Here is a 17,228-nt window from a genome sequence, read left to right as displayed (position 1 = left end):
TATGTCTCTGCCTCTCTCTCTCTTTCTCTCTCTCTCGTCTCTCATGAATAAATAAATAAATCTTTAAAAAAATAAAAAATAAATGAAAGTTCGTGTGATTAAATCGGGCACTCCCAGATAACCTGTTCTTAAAATCAACTATATCAGGGTTTCCCCAAGTGGCACAGCCGGTTGGGCATCTGACTCTTGGTTTTGACTCTCTCGTGATCTCAGGGTTGTGACACTGAACGCTGTGTCTGGCTCTGAACTGAGTGTGGCGTCGGCTTGGGGCTCTCCGTCCCTCTGCCCCTCGCCCACACACTTATGCATGCTCTAACTCTCAGATAAATAAAATCTTTTTAAAAAATCGACTGTGGATGGAGGTCGTTGGTGTCACCTGCCAGCCGCCGGCTCCTTCACCGGCTGTTCAGCTCCCCGCCCGCTCCAACCAACCATGCTCTCCGCCCTCACCTGCCCAGGCCTGCCAGCGCCACTCTCCACCACAGCTCCAGCACCCCGGCCCAGAACAATGTTCAAGTAGCTGTGCTTGGGGCTTCCGGAGGAATTGGGCAGCCCCTTGCGCTTCTTCTCAAGAACAGCTCCTTAGTAAGCCCCCTGACCCTCTAGGATATTGCTCATATGCCCCGAGGGGCCGCAGATCTGAGCCACATCAAGACCAGAGCAAACGTGAAAGGCCACCTCGGACCTGAGCAGCGGCTGGATTGCCTCAAGGGTTGTGATGCGGTGGTTATTCCAGCAGGAGTCCCGGGAAAACCAGGCATGACACGGGATGACCTGTTCAACACCAATGCCTCAGTTGTGGCCACCCTGACTGCTGCCTGTGCCCAGCATTGCCCCGAGGCCATGATCTGTGTCATTTCAAGTCCAGTTAAATCCACTATCCCAATTGCAATGGAGGTTTTCAAGAAACACGGAGCTTACGACCCCAATAAAATCTTCGAGGGGACGACCCTGGACATTGTCAGGGCCAACACTTCCATTGCAGAACTGAAGGCTTTGGATCTCACATGAGTCAACGTTCCTGTTATTGGCAGCATGCCGAGAAGACCATCGTCCCCCTGCCCTCCCCCCCCCCCCCCAGCTGACAGCCATCACTGGGTGGATCCAGGAGGCGGGCAAGGAGGTGGTGAAGGCCAAAGCTGGAGCAGGCTCTGCCACCCTGTCCATAGCGTACGCTGGAGCCGGGTTTGTCTTCTCCCTTGTGGATACAATGAATGGGAAGGAAGGAGTTGTCGAATGTTCCTTCATTAAATCCCAGGAAGCAGACTGCCTATTTCCCCACACCATTACTGCTGGAGAAAAAGGGCATCGAGAAGAATCTAGGCATTGGCAAGATCTCCCCTTTTGAAGAGAAGATGATAAGTGGAAGCCATCCCCCGAGCTGAAGGCCTCCATCAAGAAGGGAGAGGAGTTTGTGGAGAACATGAAATGAGAGGGCAGCCAGCTAGCGGTTCATTTCCCTAACTTATGAAGGCATCATGTCCCTGCAAAGCCATCTCCTGCCCTCATGTTTCCGTTGCATTTTTTTATGTTTTTTTTTTTTTTTTAATGTTTCCGTTGCATTAACCACAAGTGTTGTGTTAACGTCGCTGCCCCTTCCAATCACAGGTCCGTTGATGTGTGCATCAATAAAAGCAGGCTTCCATTTTCTTTTATTTATTTTTTTTAAAGATTTTATTTATTTATTCTTGAGAGATAGAAGGAGAGACAGAGCCAGAGACACAGGCAGAGACAGAGCCAGAGACACAGGCAGAGGGAGAAGCAGGCTCCATGTACCGGGAGCCCGACGTGGGATTCGATCCCGGGTCTCGAGGATCGCGCCCTGGGCCAAAGGCAGGCGCCAAACCGCTGCGCCACCAAGGGATCCCTCCATTTTCTTTTAAAAAATAAATACATAAAAATAAAAAAATAAAAATCAACTGTGTCATACCACGTAACCTAATTATAGTAGTACAGATCATTATAATCACAGTACCAAGGGTTACGCAGGCCATGTTTCCTAGTGGAATCTTCAAGGACATAAGAGAATCCTGCCCATCACACACAGTGAGCTGAAACTTAAATCCAGAAAGTTATTTGCTGGGAGGAATAAGGGTGGAGGAATGGGCATTCCAGGCAGAAGGACTCAAGTGTGCACAAGTTTGGAAGTGGAAGAGAACTGCCCTGTCCTGGGAAGGGCAGGAGTTACTGGCCTTGGGGTGTTGGGAGAGATGTAGCCATGGGGCAAATCCAGAGAAGAGAGCAACCAGATGAGGAAGGAAGGGTGTTTAAGCAGGCTAAAGATCTTGAGGAAGGAGATAAAGATCTAAAGCACAGCAGTGGGCAGCCCAGGTGGCTCAAGCAGTTTAGCGCCGCCTTCGGCCCAGGACGTGATCTTGGAGTCCCGGGATCGAGTCCCACATTGGGCTCCCTGCATGGAGCCTGCTTCTCCCTCGGCCTGTGTCTCTGCCTCTCTCTCTCTCTCTGTCTCTCATGAATAAATAAAATAAAATCTTAAAAAAAAAAATAAAGCACAGCAGTAGCTGTAGAAGTGATAATGAGGACTGTCAGTTGGGATGCATTTAGCTGCAAAGGACAAGACACCTGGCCCCAAACAGTTTACAGTGAAGTTTATTTTCTTATATAACAAAAACCCAATAAAGGGATTAGAGTTAGGACCATGAAATTGTCATGGAATTGTCATCTCCACAGTCAGAAGATGACTCCCTTAGTTCCAAATATCTTGGCCTCCTACACAGGAAAGGGGAAGGATTCATATATTCATTCATTCATTCATTCATTCATTCATATTCTCTCTCTCTCTCTTTCATAAACTTTTAATTTTAGAACAGGTTTACATTTAAAAAGACATTGAGCAGATAGTACAGAGTTCCCATATACTCCATATCCAGTTTCCCCAATTATCAATATTATAAACATTTGCAAATTTGGGAACCAATATTAATACATTATCATCAACTGAAGTCCACACTTTATTCAAATTTCTATAATTTTTATCTAATGTTCCTTTTCTGTGTCAGAATGCCATCCAGGATCCCACATTATATTTAACCCTCCTGTCTCCGTAGACTCATCTTGGCTATGACATCCCTCATTTTTTATGACCTTGATGGCTCTGAGAAGCCCTGGTCAGATATTTTGTAGACTAATCCTCCACTGTGGTGTGTCTTATGTTTTTTTCACGCTTAAACTAGGGTTATGAATTTGGGAGTGAAGATCACGGAGGTGAAGTGCCTTTCTCACCACAACCCACCAGGGGTACATAACATCAACATGATTTATGGCTGTTGAGGTTGACCTTGGTTGCCTTTTCAAGCCTCACTTGTCAGAGTTCTCTCACTCTTTTATCCCCGCTTTCCATATTGTATTCTTTGAAAGGAAATCACTGTGCTTCCACCTAAGGATTGGAGAGTTGTGCTTCATTTCCTGAGTGAGTAGCTACGTAAATTCCTTGGAATTCTTCATAGAATATGTGTCTCTTCTCCCTCAGTTATTTATGCAATCTTTTATATTAGTATGGACTCACAGATGTTTGCTTTACATTTTAGTCTGTAATCCAATATAATATATTTATTTTCTTGCTCAGGTTGTTCCAGATTTAGCTATTAGGGGTTCTTTCCATTGGTTCCTATCACCCTTTGACTTAAGTCCATCATTGTGGGATTTTCTTTTCTTTCCCTTTTTTTTTTTTAAACTTTTTGAGTACATCCTTATTTTCTGGCATTGCCAGATTGCCAGAGTCATCTTGAATATTTCTTTCCCCAGTCCTAGAATCATCCATTCTCCAAGGAGTCCTGTTTCCTCTTATTGAAGAATAGCATTAGAAACCAAGATCTGAAGCAAGGTATGTTTGGGATTCTTTTCATCAAGGACAATCTCATATCAGCCCTCCAGCTAACTCCCCCTTTCGTTCTTGCTAAAAATCTGCTAATAGTGCCCCCAAGTGTATTTTCCCCCTTCCATAAAAATCAAATTTTAGCTGCAAATTTTAACAATAGACCTCCTAAAAACAGTTTATTTCCCAGCCTGCCTTGCAGCTAAATGTGGTCCTGTGACTAAGTACTAGTAAAAGGGAAATCAGTGGATGGATTCTTTTTTTTTTTTTTTTTTTTTAGTGGATGGATTCTTAAATGGAATCTTCTTCAGAGACCCTTCCTCAAGAGACCATTGCTTTGGCCCCTCTATCTTCATCCCCTTCTCCATCCTGGAATACCTTACAAGCCATCTTGGAGAATGAGAACAAGGGGCTGCACACAGGAGTGGTGTAAGCAGAACCTCCTCCCAGTCTGAACCACAAGTGTCTGTACTTTCACGTAAGAGAGGAGTGTCTGTGACTGGTAGCTGAACCTGCTCCTAAGAGCATCTCATTGATGAGCTGGGTCAGCTGCTTTCCTGTGTCTGCAAAGGAGTCAGTATTACCATGATGGGTTCAGCCCGCAGGAAGCGTGCCCCGTGTGTGACCACAGACCCAGGCTAGAGGTTACAAGGGAGCTGACGGTTAGATGGCTGTTGCATAGCAGCCAGTCGTGTCTTCCCTGAGAAGTACATGGAGAGTGAGGACTTAGGGAGCTGGAATGGGACCCCACAGGCATATTAGGTGCTGTATACATGATCCGTGGTAAGTCTGTTATTTTAATTTTTATTATTGTCATCATTATCCCCAGGGCCTTTGGGGTGGACACTCACTTTGCTATGTCAAAAAGCAAAACATTAGTAAGGTAAATCTCCTGATAAAAAAGCCACAGTGCTTCCACAAGCAAAGAAAAGTCATTTCTGAGATTTCCGCTGTTGGGATTGCCCAAGAAGCTTTCTGAGTGTGGAAAGAGGCCATATGACAAGATTTCCCATAGAGGCTTGTCTTGAACTTTCTGTGTGATCTCAGTCACCTCTAATGTTTTCCTTTATCAGTTGCTATTATGTATATTTCTTTAAAATTATGTTCATTGAGTATTTTCCATTATGTTACACATGTTCATAGAAAATGTGAGAAACACAAGAGAGAAAAGCCTCTCATTCCATTGATAGCTGTTTCCATTCGAGTTTTTTCTCCCTGCAAAGATCTTTGTTGTGCTATTTTTTTGCTCCCAGGTACATTTTTATTTATTTATTTATTTTTATTTATTTTTTTATTTATGATAGTCACAGAGAGAGAGAGAGAGAGAGAGAGAGAGAGAGAGAGGCAGAGACATAGGCAGAGGGAGAAGCAGGCTCCATGCACCGGGAGCCCGACGTGGGACTCGATCCCGGGTCTCCAGGATCACGCCCTGGGCCAAAGGCAGGCGCCAAACCGCTACGCCACCCAGGGATCCCCCAGGTACATTTTTAGATAGTTTTTAGGTAGTTGCAATCCTCTATGTGCAATTTTGCATCCTACTTTTTTCACCTAGGCAACCTAAGTGGTTTACTTTCTGTTATAATTACGAACATAAATTGAACAGCTGATATATATACTTAAATTTGAACTCTTTTATTTTAATTTTTTTTTTTTAAGTGAAAGATGTTCATATACTGGATAGAGAGAGCTAAGGACTGCTTCTCGGCTGCCAGAGAACACAATAGAGATTTCTTTTTGCCCTTGGTGTTTACAGCAAAATGACAGGCCACATTGGATACCGATGCTAAATAAAATCTGAGAAGTGAAACCCATCTAGGAGATGACCATCCCTTTCAAGTTCCCTTAGCCCTTGTCCTAGCATTAGATAGGACATGATACAGTGCAAAGAAAATTATGGACTGTCCCTCGGGGAGAACTTCCTGTTTTGGAAAAGGACCCAGAGATGCTTAAATCACATGGGTTATCTGGGTTAGTGCCTTCTAAGACTTCATAGTAAAAGATACGCCTTTAAGACATCCAATTGTTAAGAATACTTAGTGTTTTAGAAGTTGGCCATTTGCTTAGGGCCTCCTTGTGGCCTCCACCGCTGCAGCTCCCCCTAATGGCCCATCATTTGCTTCTGATCTCTGTGTCTTAACAGCCGAATGAGAATGGTTTCTTCCCTTTCTCCTTTTTATATTGTCATCGTCTTCTCTTCCTCTTTTTCCTTCTCTCTCTGCCTCTTCCCCACTCTCTTTACCATGTTTTATTAGGTGTTTTTAAACAAACATCCTGAGAAATGTGTCAGAATTATTATTCTGATTTGCATATAAGGAAAAAGCATCAGAGAACGGTGGGGTTGTTGTCACCAGGCTGCTGGGATATCTTTTTTTTTTTTAAGATTTTATTTATATATTCATGACAGACACAGAGAGAGAGGCAGAGACACAGGCAGAGGGAGAAGCAGGCTCCACACAGAGAGCCCAACACCGGACTCGATCAGCTGCTGGGACATCTAATGGAGCAGCCCTGAATGGATTTCATCCGTCCAGCCCTCCCTAGTGCCTGGTGTCTCAGGGCTCCTCCCCGATGCTAGATCCTTGGGCCCCTGCCTAATGCCGAAGGGCGCCACTCCCTGTCTTGCCTTCAGCTGCTCCTCCCACCACCTGGAGCCCTGCCCTCCAGCTTCAGCCTGGCCTGTGGTGAAACCGTGGCTTCCTTCCCTCTGGGCACCCCCAAGCTGGTTTGTGGGACACCCCCCACACACACCATGTACATCATCATGGTGTTGATGCCAACAGACACTAATGTAGCATTAGTCATCTTCATCCTTCTGGCTCATTACGCCCCTCAACCCAGAGTGAAGCAGCTCCTTCCACAGCTGTTTCCCACAAGTCTGCTCAAAATGTTGATGTCCTTTCTTCATTGAAGGTCTAGTTCTTCATCAGAGGCAAGATTGTCTGAAGCTATACTGGAGAGGGGTCAGCGTTCTGAGAGACAGCAGTGCTACTGACACCTTGGCCCCTCCAAGAATGCTGGGGTTCCTCTGACCTGTCCCAGAGAGTGGGGTTCCCTGTGCCTTCCAACACCAGCTGCCCTGCTGTGGCCAGGCCTGGTGACTCTGGCCAGGCTAAACCACAAACACTAGAGTTGGCAGGGACCAGTGACTGATCCTCTTGGCCTTGCTCACTCAGTGGAAGACAGGATTGTGTTGGACACCAGCAGTGCAAGGATGTAAAAGTCATTGGAAACAGCTTTGTTCCCACTGCTGCCCACGAGAGGCCCAGCACTGCACCTGCCCCAGTAAGCTGGAGAGCCAGCAGCCCCTTAAGAATGGAGGGTGCTGGGATCCCTGGGTGGTGCAGTGGTTTAGCGCCTGCCTTTGGCCCAGGGCGTGATCCTGGAGACCCCGGATCGAATCCCACGTCGGGCTCCCGGTGCATGGAGCCTGCTTCTCCCTCTGCCTATGTCTCTGCCTCTCTCTCTCTCTCTCTGTGTGACTATCATAAATAATTAAAAAAAAAAAAAAAAAAAAAAGAATGGAGGGTGCCCAAACACAACCAAAAGGCAGTTGTTTTCAGGGAGACTAACTCTGAGATGGTGGCCCCATATTGTAAGTCCCCACCTCTAATTTTGGAATTCATTCAGCGATCAGGCTCTCATGAGCCAGCTGGTCCATCAGCCTTGAGCATAGCACAGGGTCTGTGCCAGGAGAACCAGGGCCGTTTTCTGTCACCACTGGAGACACAGTGTACCTTCTGGAGCCCCTAAGACCACCTTTCCCCTATTACACCTGCCCCCATTCTCCCTGGTCCTCTACCACCATCCTCAAGAACCAGCCTCTCATGTCCTCTGCCCTGGAATTTATTCATGCCAAAGTAAGAAAAGCTGAAAAACGTTCCCTGCACTCCCCCCACCCCAGGAGGTCTATAAATTTGTGAAGTTTGTGGAGGGATTTCTGAGCAGAGAACTGCACTGCTGAGTTGGCTTGAAGTGGAGGCCTGGAAGCGGGACATCCCAGCAACAATGAGTGTATCTTAGCGCCCCATTCTTGGCTTCTGAATACCATTCTCCTCTGAAGGGGACCAGGGCTGCTGCAGAAGCGTGAAAGCCTGCAACGTTGTACAAGTGTTAAAAGGACACAGGAGTCAGCTTCAAGGGACTGATTTTGGCCCAATCTGAGACATGTTGAACATTAAAGCAATGATGATAATAGATTATAAAATAATTTATGAGGCATGCTCATTTAAACATAAGGGAGGAGAAAGGGAAAGCTCCCCCTACCAGAAAAATGCCAACTAAATGTTAAAAGCAATGGTGGACTCAGGACATTCACAATGGGTATTCAGACGGTTGGGTAAAAGCTTAATGAGGAGCAGGGTGCTTTCTCTCAAAGGAAGCTTTGCTACTTTCTCCACGAAAGTAATTAATTAGAAAGAGAAAACAGTAATTTCACAGTGGAGGAGCCTGCCAAACACTTTTACAAAACAAAAAGCCTGCAGCTGTGCCTCTAAGGCTTCTGGAAGTCACCTGCTAAAATTCTTCAAAGAGTGACCTATGCCCCTGTGCACTCAGCAACTTATGCTTGGCATGAGTCTACTTATTCCAGTTAAGAGCCTGAATACGCTGAATCTGGCGCAGGTACACACTACTATAGGAATTACTGGCCAAAGAAGCACTTTCAACTAAAAAAATACCTATTTCCTGTGGGTGACCACCTGCCATAGAGGTCAGACTCGGCTGTGAACTTCTGCCAAGGCGGGTCAGCTCAGGCGAGCTTCTTAACCTCCCTGAGCTATGATCTTCCATCTCTTGAATGAACCAGCAGTTCCACTCCTGGAGAAACGAACGCACACATCCACACAAATGCTTGTACACAGGGGTTCAGTGCTGCTTTTTTCGTAATATCCCCAAAACGGAAACAGCCCAAATATTTATGAACTGGTTAGCAAAGAGAGGAACAAAACAATACCATTTTAAGAGCATTGTGCTGAGTGAAAGAAGACTTTCCCCTACACAGGGTTGCATGTGGCATTCCTGTTCAATGGGAGTCTAGGAGAGGTAAGACCAGTGGCCAGTGCTTCCTGGGGGCCATGGGTAGAGGCAGGCTGCGGAGGGCGATGGAAATGTTCCAGGTCGTGAACACCGTGATGCTGCTTACAACATTGTATTCTTTTGTCGATACCCATCAAATTGTACCATAAAAAGGTAACGTAACTTAGAAACCGTGTTATCTTCTTGTGTGTAAGCCTAATAAAACTGATGAAAAGGGGATCCCTGGGTGGCGCAGCGGTTTGGCGCCTGCCTTTGGCCCAGGGCGTGATCCTGGAGACCCGGGATCGAATCCCACGTCGGGCTCCCGGTGCATGGAGCCTGCTTCTCCCTCTGCTTGTGTCTCTGCCTCTCTCTCTCACTGTGTGCCTATCATAAATAAATAAAAAATAATAATAATAAAAATAAAGTTAAAAAAAATTAAAAAAAAAACTGATGAAAAAATAATACTGATGTACACTGTCATTGCGAGGGTTAATAGGATGATACGCGCGCAGCACCAAGTTCATTGCCTGGCCGCAAGAGGAGCCCTACAATGAGAATGTTACCACATAGGCTGTCTGGGGCATAAGCTGAGCGAGCGTGTAGGCAAGAGGCTCCTCCAGGGGAGCGACCCTCTCAAGACATTTGGCAGCTAAACCGAGTAACCAGATAACGCCAGGTGGAATGAGAAAAGCACAGGTGCAAGAGGAGATGCCATGAGACTCACACTGGAAGCTGTCACCGCGGAAAGGGGTGGGCACCCCCATCTGAGGAGCCTCGCTCTGCCTTGCTCCCGCCTCAGCGTCAGGGAGCTCTGTCCTGCTGCTACTGCCCTTACCCAGCCGGGAAGTGGGTAAAAACGGTAAAAACGCATCCTGACTGCTGCCACCGCGTACCTTGTGCACCTCCCGCCCAGCCCACCCCGCAGCCTTGTTCCCTTCGTGGCCGGGCGGAGCTCCACACCCACCCCCAGCGGCCCACATTCACTCTGGTCTGGAAGCTTTTAGCCTGCGGCCCGAACCTGCGGCCTCAGGAGGAGCTGGAGGGAAGGCCAAGGGGCAGAGGGGCCTCAGGAGGAGCTGGAGGGAAGGCCGAGGGGCAGAGGGCGAAGCGAGGAAAGGACAGCAGCAGCGCAGGAAACAGCCGCACTGCTCCGGCCAGAGACCAACTTGTATTTATATGTGTTGTGTCCTGTTGCTTGGAAACGAGGTCTCAGCCCAGCCCTGGCTGGGGAGCAGGGGTCTCTTTGTTGGAGCTGCTTGGGGTGACTCATCGCTACCCACTCTGGCCCCTGGGACTAGGTGAACAGTCACACGTCGGTTCAGGCTGGGAGCGGACAGCAGGGCTCTGCTTGCTGTAGAATCGCGCAGCCCGGAGAAACCAGCTCCCAGAAGGGACAGGGGCTGCCTACAGTCACACCACCCTGGGGCTCCAGGTGCCACCCCCGGGATAGCCTTGGGCAAGTCACTTAACCTCGCTGACCTTGGCCTTCCCATCTTTAAAAGGAAATTCTGAGGGCAGCCCACAGCGGTTTAGCGTACCACCTTCGGCCCAGGGCATGATCCGGAGACCCAGGATCGAGTCCCACATCAGGCTCCCTGCGTGCGGCCTGCTTCTCCCTCTGCCTGTGTCTCTGCCTCTGTGTGTGTCTCTCGTGAATAAATGAATAAAATCTTAAAAAAAATAAAAATAAAAAAATAAAAGGAAATTACAAGAGTGGATTTGGGATTTATAGCAGACTTCAAACACATTAACTCATCCACACTTACCCCCTGCTCCCTGTTGGACAATGAGGAAACTATACATAATCCAGGACAAAGTTAACCAACTTTCCTAAAGTCACCTAATTTTATGTGGAAGAGGCAGGAGTCGCACCCAGGTCCGCGCAGCACAGGACTGCATGTCTTTTTCACTGTGACACCCACCTTGTGCTCAAGTGCCTACCCCAACAGAGGGGCCCAGGGACTGAGTTCTGGAGCTCAGGCTGGTGTGATTCTCTAGGGCAGACCCTCAGGATAGTGGGTTTCAGAAGTCTCTCTGATGTCAGGGCCATGTCTTTAGAAAAGCGCCCACGGTCTCTATACTTGGGGTGGGGGTGGGGGTAGCAAAGTTGCCTTCGTGCCTCAGATGGTCTGCTCTTGCTGTCAGCTGCTCACTGCAAACTCCAGCTTCCTTTTTCTAGACCTGGGTCACCTCACAGGGTAGCCTCCATGTACCGCAGTGTCAGTTTGGCCACCAGCTTCCTGTGGCTATAGGAGTCAGTGTAAAGGATACAAATCTGGCCAGGTGACCGCCTCTTCTCAGAGCACATCACCGGCCCCCACTGCCCATAGGATGAAGTTTAAACTCTGTTGGGTGGCAGGCAGACAAGGCCTCCATCATGAAGCTTCTGTGTCTCCAGCCCCTCCTTGTCATTCCCATCACACTTTGCTCTCCAGGCCCCAAATCCTCAACGTGCCCCACGCCCACCCTGTACATCTCTTCCTGCAAGGTCCTCTGTGGCTGCTAGTCTGTCTGCCTCCCAAGGACACTCTCTCGGGAGCACCCTGAGAGCAAGGCACTCACACCTTCCTCCTGCAGGCGGGCCTCTGCCTAGTACCTTCTCAGAGCTTTTGCTGAGTAAGTCATGAAGGGGCATGTGAAGGATAAAACATTTATTTAATTTCAAAGAGCTCAACATTAGGCCTCCAACATTAGGAATTTGGGGCTATGTGAATAAGGCCGGCAAGTCTCTGGTTCAAGACCCCCAACCTAATTTCATCTAGCTCTTCACACTCTCATTATCCAGACCTATTTCCCTCCAGTAGCTATACAAATGTAGCATTGTTTGAAAGGCCATAAGTAAAATGGTCATCTCGAAAAGCCATAGCATTTGGGACACTCCATTCCCTTCTTAGGCCTCAGTTACCCTGTCTGCACAGTAAGTTTGTCCTGGAGGGTGTTCTTCAAACTGTAGGTTAAGATCATTCGTTAGTATGTAAGGGAATGAAACTAGCGGGAAGTAACCTGCCTGGGAAAACAGCTCGTGTCATACATCACAAGAGTGGGTACTGATGTAAGTTGAACAGGTATCTATATGTTAGGACACATTGTAAGATGTACTTCTTGCTGTGGGTAACAAGCAGAGGAGTCTGTAGCTGTACTCCCTCTGAGCCCCAAGGATCTCAGCATTTGGAACCGCAAAGCAACTGGCCCCCCCATGCAAAGACCTGTTTGTGCTGGGTGAACCCCACTGCACTAGTCATCTGCGTCCCTTCCATTGTTCTTCAGGTTGACAAAAGGAAACACTGTAAGACAAAAATGGTAAGTCCTCTTCCTCCCAACTTCAGGCCCCAGGTATATACCCCAGCACAAGCTCTGCCTGCAGCCCAGTGTTCCTCGATTGGGGGGAGGGTGTGAGGCAGTTTTTTCTTTTTAAGATGTATTATTTATTTTAGAAAGAGGAGAGAAGCAGAAGGAGAGGGAGAGCAAGAATCTCCAGCAGACTCCCTGCTGAGTGCAGATCCTGACACTGGGCTGGATCACAGACCTCAGATCATGACCTGAACCCGAATCAAGAGTGGGATACTCAAGCTGCTGAGCTACCCAGGTGCTCCTCCTTGTTTTTTTTAATTGAAGTATAGTTGGTCCACAGTGTGACTTTAGTTTCAGATGTACAAAATAGTGACAAGTGTAGTTCCCATCTGTCACCACACAACGTGTTACAATGCCATTGATGACGTTCCCTATGCACCCCTTTTTATTCCCATGACTTACTCATTCCCAAACTGGAAGTCTGTATCCCCCACCCCACTTCACTCATGTTTGCCCACTCCCTTCCCCAGCAACCAATAGTTTGTTCCCTGTATCTATGGATCTATTTTCTTTGTTCTTTTGATTCTGCACATAAGTACAATCGTATGGGATTTAACTTACTTCACTTAGCATAATACCCTCTAGATCCATGCATGTTGTCATCAATGGCAAGATTTCATTCTTTTTTATGGCTTGAAATTACCAGATGCTCCTAGAACATCTTGTGCCATTCTTTTATTTCATTCTCTTTTATAATATTCTGCTGTATATATACCACTTCTTCTTTATCCATTCATCTACTGATTGACTTGGGTGGCTTGTGCATCTTGGACATTGTCAATAATGCTACAATAAAGATAAAGATAGGGGTGCATATATATTTCTGAGTTAGTGTTATTGTTTTCTTTGGGTAAATACCCAGTAGTGGGTATTTGGATCATACGGTATTGGGTCAGATGGTAATACTATTTTCATTTTTTCAGGAACCTCCATGGTGTTTTCCACAATGGCTACACAACTTGCATTCCCACCAACAGTGCACCAAGGTCCCCTTCTCTCCACATCCTTACCAACATTTGTGATTTCTTATGTTTTTGAGTCTTGTGTTTTGAGTTTTTGAGCCATTCTGACAGGTGTGAAGTGATAGCTCATTGTGGTTTTAATTTACATTTCCCTGATGATCAGTGATGTTGGTCATCTGTGTTTTTTCTCTGGAGAAGTATCTGCTCAAGTCCTCTGTACATTTTAAATCAGATTATTTGGGGTTTTTTGGTGTTGAGTTATAGAAGTTCATCATATACTCTGAATATCAATCCTTTGTCATTTGCAACTATCTTCTCCCATTCCATAGGTTTTCTTTTCTTGTTTTGCTGATGGTTTTTTTCTGAATCCTTCCTTATATTTGCATGGAGGCCATGCTTCCCAAGGGTACTCCCGGCCAAGGACTGAACAGTCACGCTGCCCTCCCTCCCTTGGCTCATGCTGCTCTGCACTCTCTCTCAACCTCAGTGTCTGTTTGTGTCTTGGCTTCTCACCTCCCCTCTCTGCCCTACACAGTTTGCCTCTCTCCTTCCCAAGCTCTTCTGAAGGCCAGTCCAGTTTGGCATTCTCATTTAACCAAGTTAAATCTGATTGGTGCCTAGACCCTACTTTCTAAATACCATTCTCCACGAAAACAAACCAGGGCTCATAGAGAAACTGTTGACTCCTGGGCTGGGAGGAAAATTACCAGATGGGCCTGGAACATCTTGTGCCAGACAGTAAGGAAGTGCTCCAGGAATGATGGTGGTGTGTCAAAGAGCACAGGGGCTACCTCAGACGAGCTCTCAATAGCCAACTCTGGTATCATATGAGCACAAAATAATAGTAATATCTAAGAGAACATCCATAACGATAGAAAAATAATGGACTGAGGTACATAAATGGGGGAAAGAGACAATTTCTTTTTACAGCAGAATTCCCATTAATGGAGAAAGAACAGTGGAAATAGAAAAATCACTATTTGGTAAAAGCTACGGCAGTAACTGTTGCAAACAAGAATCCTCAAGGGATACTAAATTAGTGGGAAAAAGTATGAAGGGGATAGGATATTTATATAGTCACAAAGCATCTCCCCACAGAATATTTATTAATTACAAAGGAAAACAGTGACTTTATAGCAGAGAAACCTCAGGGAGACACCACCACTTTTACCAAGTGATCAAAATCATTATGACCGGTACTAGCCACACCAACACCGCCTGATACCGTATCCTGAGAAGGGCACATCACTTCTGTGGTATTCTTGCCAAAAATGCATGACGACTTCAATCTAGTAAGGAGAAAACAGTGAGATCTGTCCTACAAAAGAACTGGCCAAAGCGTTGCACTGAAAGGAGAGATGGAGGATTGTCCCAGGTAGGAGTGGAAGGGAACAGGACAACTAGATGCCGCGTGGGGTTTGAACGGGTTCCTGGACCAGAAAAGGATGCTAGTGGGACATTTGGCAAAATTCAAATAAAGTTAGTAGATGAGTGAACAGTGTTGTGTCATTGTTAATCTCCTGGCTTTGGTCCTTCTACTGTGGTTAACATTAGGGGAATCTGAGCAGAGGGTGCTATCCTGGCAACTTTTTTGTAAGTCTAAATTTGCAAAATAAAAAGTCCGCATGCTGGTCAACAGTCTATGGGATGGCAACCAACTTTCAACTGGCCTTCTGACCTATCAGTTGTTAGCACTGCCCACTGCTGACAATGTGAAGCATTCTGAGGTCTCCTTCACTCCTGGGGGTGGTTGAGGAGGTCTGCAGGGTGGGGGTGAGGAGAATGGAGTGGGAGGGAGGTAGAGTGCGTGAACTTGTTGGTGGGTACAGGACACTTACAGGTGTTCCTAACACCCTTCTGTAGGCTTGAAATGTTTTTAAATAAAAAATGTAAAGTAATATGTATGTGACAGAATTCAAACAGCACTTGAGTGAAGAGCAAGTCCTCTTCCTATCCCCAATTCCTCTCGTCCTCCCTTACTCCAGGTAATCACAGTTACCAGGATTCAATGCACATTGCATATAAGCAAACAGGTATGTGGATTTCTTGCTTACGGAGGTTGAGGGTTCTGTCTTAGGTCAAGGGCGGCAAGGGGAGTCATGAAGATTGAGAACTAGGAAGTCTCTGCCAACAGGTGAAGGAGGCCCTTTTCTGCTGTGCTTTGTACTGAAAGAGAATAGACAGACATGTCTTGGTACCATCAAACACATTTTCCATATTGCAATAGGTTGCAACCTATTAGTAGTTGAGAAAGTCAATTTTGTGTTTCATGATCATCATTTTTAAAAAAACAGAAAAGGAACAGACAATGGCAAGAGTACATCAACTGTAATGGAGCAGATAGTTTTGTGAAACTTGGCTGCAATGTAAAATATATTTCTTACTGAGGGTTGAGGTTAAAAAAAAAAAAGTTTCAAAAACCCTGCCCTGAACAACAACTGGCATGAGGCCAGAACCTGGATCACCAAGATGGCTTTTCCAGGGCTGCAGATCATGGGGCCTGTCACGTTCCCCGGAGCTACAAGGCAATAAATGTGCAGCCTGACTTCCTTGGTACTGTGTGTTCCAACTAGCTGGTTAATGGGTAACGGGGAGCAACAACCACTTGGCTGCCCCACAGCGGGTGGCCTGCAGCGCAGGTAAGGGCGGCTCTCCCGCTGGTTGGCAAACCTGGGGTAAGGCCTAGTGGGGCTGGAATGGCTCCTCAGGGGGGAAGCCCCCATAGGATGGAGGCCCACCACCCCTCCCCGGCGCAAGATCTGCAAAGGCAGAGCTGCCTGCTTAAGAGGCAGGCCCTGAGCACCAGCCCCCACCGTGGGCGCAAACCTGCACAGGTTCAGACGGTTCACGCTTCAGGCCTTGGGGGCCACACGGTCCCTCATCATTGCTCCACTCTGGTGTTCCGCACAGCGGTCATGGAGACAGAACGAGCCTTCCAGGGAAGCTTCATGGACGCTGAAGTCAGAGTTTTACAAGATTTCGTTACAAAATGATCTCTTCGTAGTTTTCAACAGTTGCAAAATGTAAAAACCGTTCTCGGCTCCTGAGCTAAACAGAAATCATAAAAATCGTGGAGCAGGCCACATCAGGCCGGAGAACGGGAACCCCCCCGCGGGCCTTGCCCTTCCGCCCCTCCCCCCTCCCCCCGCCCCGCCCCCGCGCGCTCCCCCAACCCGCCCCAGACGCTGCGGGCGGCGCTGACTCACCGGCTGACTCAGCGGGAGGCGCGCAGCGGGCAGACGCCGGGGAGGGGGGAGGGGGGAGGGGAGGGCGGGGAGGGCGGGGGCGCCGCGGGCGGAGGAGCGCCGGGAGGACCGCCCGGAGGAGGACGCGGCGCGCAGCGGCGGGAGGCGAGGCCGGAGGGAGGGCCCCGGGCAGTGCCCCGCCCCGCCCCTCGCGCCCCGAGCCCCGCCCCCGAGCCCCGCCCCCGCCCCGCCCCGCGCTCCCCGAGCCCCGCCCCCGCCCCGCCCCGCGCTCCCCGTGCCCTCGCCCTGCGCCCCGCCCCGAGCCCCGCCCCCGAGCCCTGAGCCCCGCCCCCTAGCCCTGAGCCCCGCCCCCTAACCCTGAGCCCCGCCCCCGCCCCGTCTCGCGCCCCGCGCCCCGCGCCCTCGCCCTGCGCCCCGCCCCCGAGCCCTTAGCCCCGCCCCGCGCCCCGCGCCCCGAGCCCCGCCCCGTCGCCCCGCCCCCCGCCCCGCGCCCCGAGCGCACCCCGGGCCCGGCCTCCCCAGCCTCCTCCGGGAAGCCTTCCCAGAGGACCTCCTGTGGGAACCTCCGCCCTGGCCCCCCGGCGCTGCGCCCTGCCGGCCTGTTCGGGGTCCGGCCCCATCACTGGACCGGGCGCCCCTAGAGGAGAGCGGCCCGGCCCTCGTGGGCGCGGAAATGGAGACGAGCGGGAGGGAAAGGACTCACGCGACCAGCTTTAGCAGCCCAGCCCGGGAACCCCCCAAGCCCATGACAGTATGTCAAAAATAATTATACACCTACGTGTGTATGTGTTACTTTAACCTAGAAATATGAAAAAAATTTATTTGAAATTGTATACATTAGAACTATAAATATCATTA

General features: G+C 48.5%; 1 long non-coding RNA gene and 1 pseudogene across 1 annotated transcript; one reads left to right on the top strand and one right to left on the bottom strand.

The window, feature by feature from the left end:
* The first annotated feature begins 375 nt into the window (after positions 1 to 375).
* Positions 376 to 1,432, top strand: LOC112932736 (malate dehydrogenase, mitochondrial-like; annotated as a pseudogene).
* An 11,430-nt stretch (positions 1,433 to 12,862) lies between these two features.
* On the bottom strand, positions 12,863 to 16,512 carry LOC112932718 (uncharacterized). Its single transcript, XR_012001480.1, has 4 exons — positions 16,371 to 16,512; positions 15,991 to 16,119; positions 15,219 to 15,330; positions 12,863 to 14,453 (listed from the first exon to the last, which is right to left on the bottom strand). It is a non-coding gene; the product is annotated as an uncharacterized lncRNA (long non-coding RNA).
* Positions 16,513 to 17,228: the final 716 nt, after the last annotated feature.

Source organism: Vulpes vulpes, chromosome 5 (assembly GCF_048418805.1).
Source record: "Vulpes vulpes isolate BD-2025 chromosome 5, VulVul3, whole genome shotgun sequence".
NCBI classification, from domain to species: domain Eukaryota; kingdom Metazoa; phylum Chordata; class Mammalia; order Carnivora; family Canidae; genus Vulpes; species Vulpes vulpes.
Note: the sequence above shows the minus strand (reverse complement) of the source record. Positions and strands in the feature narration are given on the sequence as shown.